At 48.0% G+C, this 7,165-nt stretch overlaps 1 pseudogene; it reads right to left on the reverse strand.

Annotated features, from left to right (window-relative positions):
• Positions 1-3,506: 3,506 nt before the first annotated feature.
• LOC103736313 lies at positions 3,507-5,501 on the reverse strand (annotated as a pseudogene).
• Positions 5,502-7,165: the final 1,664 nt, after the last annotated feature.

The following is a 7,165-nucleotide window of genomic DNA, read 5'->3' on the forward strand; positions in this document are numbered from 1 at the left end:
CCCAGGCCCCTCTGGGTTGACACCCTTCTCCAGGGCTTGGTATATCAACCCTGTACTGCCAAAGACTGGATGGATCTAGCCAAGGCAGTCCTCCCCAGCCCCTTGTTTATTAAATGGGGGGCCCTATACCGAGAGGAATGTCGGGTCCAGGCGGAAAATAACCATGCCACCAACCCCCCTGTCCCTATCACTTTCAGCATGTTGACAGGAACCATGGACACCTTTGCCACGGACACTCAGCAGGCAGCACTTCCGCCACTGTATGTGGAACAGGTCAGGGACCTTGGCCTCAAGGCCTGGCATAAGTTAGATATGGGCCATATGGAGCCACCCATATCGGGGATCCATCAAAGCTCAGGGGAGCCATTATGTGAGCTTGTAGATAGGGTTGAAAAGAGTCTAAGGAGAAAGTTTCCCCCTTGGCCGCTCAGAGAACAGTTCATAAAAATGCTAGTATGGGACGATATGAATGCCGACCATAAGGTCACCTGCATGGGGTCAAAGGACCATTCCATGAGCAGCTGGATCGTGGCCTCAAAGGACATAGGGACCAAAACAAAAGCAATCGAAGCTATGGCCGCTCTCCTCAAGACACAGACAGAGGCTCTAGCTACAGCCTTTAGAGAAGCTCTCACAGGCCTTGTGCTGCAGGATAGGCACCCCACGGCTGAGGACTGGAGATGCTTTGGTTGCGGCCAGCCTAGGCACCTAAAGAGAGACTGCCTGCAAGGGAAAGCCCTCTCAGGGTGGAGGGGGACAAGCCCAGGGCCCTATGCCCATGCTGCCACAAGGGGATTCATTGGAAAAAAGACTGCCGGTCCAGGTATGATGTGGAGGGAAAACCTTTAAACTAGGTTTGGGGCAACCCCCAGCTCTGTCACCAAAAGGGGGAGGGCACACAGGCCCTAGTGGGCCCAACGCCCACTGGACGGTCCCTATCATCCTGGGCTCCGCCCTAAGATAGACATCTTGATAGATGGGTGGAGGTTCTGGGGCATTATTGACACCAGGGCAGATAGGACCATACTGAGGAAGGAATAAGTCCCCGGAAGGTGGCCCCTCGAGCCTGGCCCACAGGTGATGGGTGTCGGTGGCACTATGCCATCATGGGAGCTTAAGAACTGGCTTTGCTGGCAGGACCCAGATGATACTAAGGGGGAGATCAGACCTTTGGTGGCTGAGGGGCTTTCCTACAACCTCTTCAGGAGAGACCTCCTGGTGGGGCGGATGTTTTTGTGACCACGGGCAATAGGGAGTTTATCAAGGGGCTCCTCGATGATGAGGAAATGAACAAGGTTAGACACCCCCTTGACTGCCTCTCAAACTACAGGGGGAAGGAGTCCAAGTCTCACCGGGTCCACCCCCAATCCTAGAGGCAGCTGTTCCTCAAGTTCCTGCAATCCGATGGTCCCCAGGGAGCCCCGTTTGGGTGGAACAGTGGCCCTTGACCCAGACAAAGCCCCAGGATTTGAGGCATATTATACAGGAACAACTTTTGCTGTGGCATATCCGCCCCTCCATGAGCCCTTGGAACACCCCTGTTTTTGTCATAAAAAAGTCATCTGGCCAATGGAGGATGCTACGGGACCTCCACAAGGTCAATGCCAGAATGACCCTGGAGGGAGTCCCCTTGAGGGGACTGCCCTGGATACCTGCTATCCCCTCAGATCTATTTCTCATAGTTATAGATATCAAAGATTGCTTTTCCTCTATCCCCCTGCAACCCAAGATTGCGAGAAGTTCGCCTTCTCTGAGCCTTCCATCAATTTTAGCATGCCTGATGAAAGGTACAAATAGACAGTCTTGCCCCAAGGCATGGCCAATAGCCCAGCTTTCTGTCAGAGTTTTGTAAGGGCTCTCTTGAGCCCAACAGAGTCTTTGCCACATGCTACTGTATATGCCTACTTGGATGATATAATTTTGGGGTCACCAAATCTCTACCAATTGCAGGAATTATATGAGGTCACCCCAAAATACCTCCAGGCGGGAGGGCTTCAAGTGTCCTCAGACAAAATACAGACTGTCGCCCCCTTTAAGATTCTGGGGACTACATTGTCCATGGAGGGGGTAAGTCCCTTGAAGCGACAACTGACTATTAAACATAATATGACCCTGACAGAACTTCAAAAACTATTGGGGGAGATCAATTGGCTACGATCCTGGATGCCCATCTCCACTGAGACACTGGAGCCCCTATTCCAATTGTTAGTAGGCAAACAGCCATCAGAGCTAATCCATCTGAACCTGCAACACCTAGATATTTTACAGGGGGGCCAGGAGGCCCTGGACCAAGCCCAACTGGCCAGCTATATGCCTGGAAAGGACTTTGAACTATGGGTGCTCCCCAGCGAGGCCCTGATGACATCCGTCCTCACACAATGGGGGAGGCCCCTCCAATGTGTGCATACCTCCCTAGGGGGCACTCCACGGGTGTATACACCCATGGACCAGTTGGCTGACCTAATTGAGAAAAGACAGGATATAGCCCTGAGACATTATGGCATTGGGCCCCACAAGATTATCATCCCTTATCGGCTAAAGGACTTTGAACGGCTCTGCAGAAACAACAGCCGAATGGCTATAGCCTTGGAGGGCTTTCTGGGAAGTTGGACTGTCATTATGGCCCTCACAAATGGGTAACCTCCTTTCACACCCTACACTGGGGGGCCCCTAGGCTTTTTGTCAAAAACCCTCTGATGGAAGAGTATAAGGTGTTTACTGAGGGAGGAAAATTTGGAGCCGCTGTAGTAATTTACCCGGTGGTAGGAACAGAACCAAAAACATATGTTCACACTTACGAGGGCTCTGCTCAATTTAAACAACCCATGGCCCTTGCCCTAACCTTGTCCAAAGTAGATGACCCCATGAACTTGTTCTCTGACAGCCTATATGTAGTCAACCTTCTCCCGGGATTATTAAATTCTCATATTTGGCTAGATGACAACCTTATTACCCCCCTAATGATCCAGGTTTGAACATTGTTAAGAAAAAGGAGGGCTCCCATTTTCTTACAGTACCTTAGGGGCCACAAAGGACTGCCTGGGTTCCTCTCCCAGGGCAATGCAGAGGCAGGCAAAATGGCTTCTACCCATATCCTATCAGCAGGCCTGGAGAAAGCTCAACAACTGCATAATCATACCAATGTAAATTGGCGGGGACTCCATAAGAGGTTCCCCCAAGTCCCTATCAAGGACGTAAGAAAAATTGTACATACCTGTAAGTCTTGTCAACCCTTTCTACAAGTGCCACCCCTCTAACAATCAGAGGTAAACCCTAGGGGGCTGAAGCCTAACTCTCTTTGGCAGACAGATGTCACGCATTATGTTCCTTTTGGAAAACTCAAGTATGCTTTCGTGTCTATTGACACGTTCTCACATACAGGAGAAATGTCTAAACATGCTCAGTCTCACTTCCTCCAGTGCTTTGCTACGCTGGGATTACCTCAAAGGATTAAAACTGACAATGGACCATGCTTCGTAAGTAAAAGCTTATAGGACTTCTTCTCTTTATGGGGAATCCACCATAACACAGGAATCCCCTATAACCCCCAGGGCCAAGCTATCATAGAACATAACCATCAGGACCTAAAGACCCAATTACAAAAACAAAAAGGGGGAGTAAGCTCCCACCAACAGCTAGGTTCGGCCTTATTTACCATCAATATCCTCAATTTTCAAAAAAGGTCAATTGGAATTTCGATTCCAAAAACATTGGGGGCATCAGGAGCCACGACCAGAGGTACGGGTCAGATGGAAGGACCCAGTAATGGGACAATGGCGAGGACCCGTCCCGCTCCTTACTATGGGCAGGGGGTTTGGATGCGTCTTTCCCACAGATGAACCCCAACCCATATGGGTACCTGCAAGGAATCTAAAGATGCAGGAATAACCCTGTCCCAAAGGTAACAGCCCTTTGAGGAGGATTTCTATCTCTTACAGGATGGAGTATTTTTGATGGAAGGCTTTCATTGCCATGCTCACTGCTGATGCCCTGGCCATCATCATCTTTATCTTTACCATCATTATTCAAGATCTGATCAATAGATAGCTGACCAAAATCTGTCAGTAATGGTATTCCTTCTCCTGCTAGCCATCTGTCAGATAAAAGCTAAGGACCTCTGGGCCTTGGTCCCTTCCCCGCCTATACTCCTCCCAGACTGATGAACCCAAGACAGGGGCCATGAGGGCAATCATGGTTACCCAAGGATGGGCAACTTCAGCACCTGAGGAGAGGCAACCTAAGACAGGGAGGCCATAGCAGCAGAAGGGGATGTGGACGGTGAGCCCCATCCTCAGGGGCTATCCTAAAGGAACCTTACTTTTAAAACAAAGTAGGGGGAGAGATGCGGGGGACTGAGGCCAGGGGCAAGGCAGGATGGTGCCTAGAGGAAATGGCTGGGGCGTGATCAGACTTGTTTGGTGCCTAGAAGAAACGGACGGAATATGGCCAGACTTGTTTTGAAGAATCACTGATTGGCTCCTGCCATTTCCATGCATCTTGGCAGTGCGTGATCACCTCGTGAACGCTATGCTGTGCTATAGAGAGGAGACTGCATGCTCAAGCTCACCTTTAATATGATTGGACACTTGGTTGGGGAGGGGATTTTCCTTTGTGGTTTTTGCCTTCATAATCCCTATGACGTCTGCAATAAACGAGTTCCTGCTTGCCTGGCTCCCTGTCGCATCTGATTGTCTCCCGGGGAGGCTGCGGGTAACAGGCAGACAGCTCACCTCCCTTTCCCCAGCTCCTGTGTTGGGGCAGGACCCCCGACACTCCTCCACCTGTGCTTCTCCTCCTGGTGGATCTGCTTCAGGTGCTCGAACTTCTCATGGAGCTCGGGTTCCTTCTCCTTCAGCAACAGCTCCATCTCCTTCACTTAGTTGATGAACATCTGTCTCATCTCCTCCTCCTTCCTCTGTAGCTCACTCAGGAACTCCTTCCTCTTGGCCTCATATGTCTCTTGGAGGCTGAAAGGCTGGCTGTCACCATCGCTGTCCTGGAAGCCCATCTCCAACTTACAGCATTGGTAGAGATTATAGTGCAGACTGTGGGTCTGCTCCCACAGGTCCTCCATGTTCACCCGGATCAGAATCTCCTGCAGTTTCATGAAGTTGCAGTGTTTCTCATTCTCCACCTACACCACTCCCCAAGGGTACTGCCATGCTCGCACCAGTTTGTTGCCCACCTTCACCTCCCCCGTGCTGCCCACCACAGCAAATGATTGCCTTAATCTCTGCAACAGACTCGTCATCACTGGGAAACTGGTCGATCTGGACTCCGTTGCTGACCAGCTCACCCATGATCTTGATCATGAACTTGTGGAGCTCGCTCTTGGAGACAGTGTCAGCCTTGGCAATGATGGGAATTATCTTCACCTTGCTATCTAGTTTCTTCCTGGTCACCAGATCCAGAGACTTTAGGGAGTGTCCAGTGGGTGTAACAAAGTAGAGGCAGACGTGAATTCTTAAAACCAATGCCTTCAACTGCAGGAAGGCAGCCATGGAGACCCTGCAGTCTCACGCCATGCATCCCACCTCACAGCAGCCCCTGAGGAAGGACAAGGACAAGAAGAACTCTTGACCCTCAGCCGGGCAGGTCACAAAGTAAAACTAGTTCCCTGCTTTGCTCATCCCAAATGCCAAACTGACTGCCCTTTCCCCGTGTCTACCTTGCTGTCTTATGCTTCTGTTTGATTTGGTCTGCTATCTTTTAATGTGTCTGTTTTTGTTTTCTTTGTTATTTTTATTTTTCAGTTAAAGACTCTGAGACTTAAAAAAATAAAAGATAAAAAGATGTCCCTATATTTTATGCAATTTTTTAGAAAATTAAGATGGCTAATTCTAAGAGCACAACTTTATGACTTTTAATAAATGTCATCAAATTCAAGTGATGTTATCATCAAAAGTTCTCTCATGTCTTATTCACCCACCATAGGACATTGGTGAGCTGTCAGTCACAGGTTTGTCTTTTGTAAGACTTAGTAAAAGTCATTATAGGATTTTTGTATATAAATCATGCCATTTATAGTCCTCTGCGACTATGCTGTTCTTTTTTTATGTGTATAAGTGTATTGCCTGCATGTATGTAAGTGCACCCATGTCATGGCCAAGAGGCCAGAAGAGGGCATCAGATCCCCTGGAACTGGAGTTATGGGTGGCTGTTAGGCACCATGTGGGTACTGGGACTCAAACCTGGGTCCTCTGAAAGAACAGCCACTCCTCTTACTGAGGCAACTCTCCAGCCCAACTATGTCATTCGTGAAAATGTACATTGAAATATGGGATTATTTCTCTTCAGGTTGGAAAAGATTTCTTTAGACACATTTGTTTACTGAATTTTTTCAATTTGCACACATTTTAATTTGTGTTCAGATACTCCCCCAATTCAAACCTCCTCTTACTGCATGCACCTCATCCAATTTAATGTACTCTATTAAATATACAATAAGGCCTATATATTTTATATAAGGCCTATATATTTTATATTTGATAATATACATTTATATATTAATATGCATATATATTTAATAATATACAGCCTCCATTTGTGTCTCTAAATGTCCTTTAGTGTGAATCCATCCGCTGGAACCTGGCAAGCCTACCAAGAGTCCCATGCATGAAAAAGACTGCCACTGCCCCTCCAGCAGCCATCGGTTTCCAAAATTTCCTTAGGTAGGGTTGGGGTTTGTTATTCACTTCCTCAACTCTAAGCTGGTATTTTTAGACACAATTTTTGTAAGGGAGAGCATATGAAAATATATTCTTTAAGATTTTTTTTGTTGTCTTTTTGAGACAGAGCTCCCCTGTAGCCACAGCTAACCTGGAACTTGCTTTGTAGACCAGGCTGGCCTTGATCTCATGGAGGCCTGCATGCCTCTGCCTCCTGAGTGTGGGATTAAAGGCATGTGCCACCACACCTGGCAATTTTCTATGATTATTTTTTTAATTTATTTTTATTGAATTTTTATATATCTCCTAAAGAACATCTCAACCAATTTAATCACTTTTATACTCCCATCCTGCACCCTCCCATAGCTCCCCCCGCCCCATGGAACCCATATACTTTGTCATCCATGTTAAAGTCTACTGTCTCAAGTCATTGTCCCCAGACATTCCCCAGTCCAAATCCACCCACTGAGGTCTAATCAGCCCTTGTTGTAAAACAA

This window comes from Nannospalax galili, unplaced genomic scaffold (genome assembly GCF_000622305.1).
Source record: "Nannospalax galili isolate Female #2095 unplaced genomic scaffold, S.galili_v1.0 scaffold417, whole genome shotgun sequence".
NCBI classification, from domain to species: Eukaryota; Metazoa; Chordata; class Mammalia; order Rodentia; family Spalacidae; genus Nannospalax; species Nannospalax galili.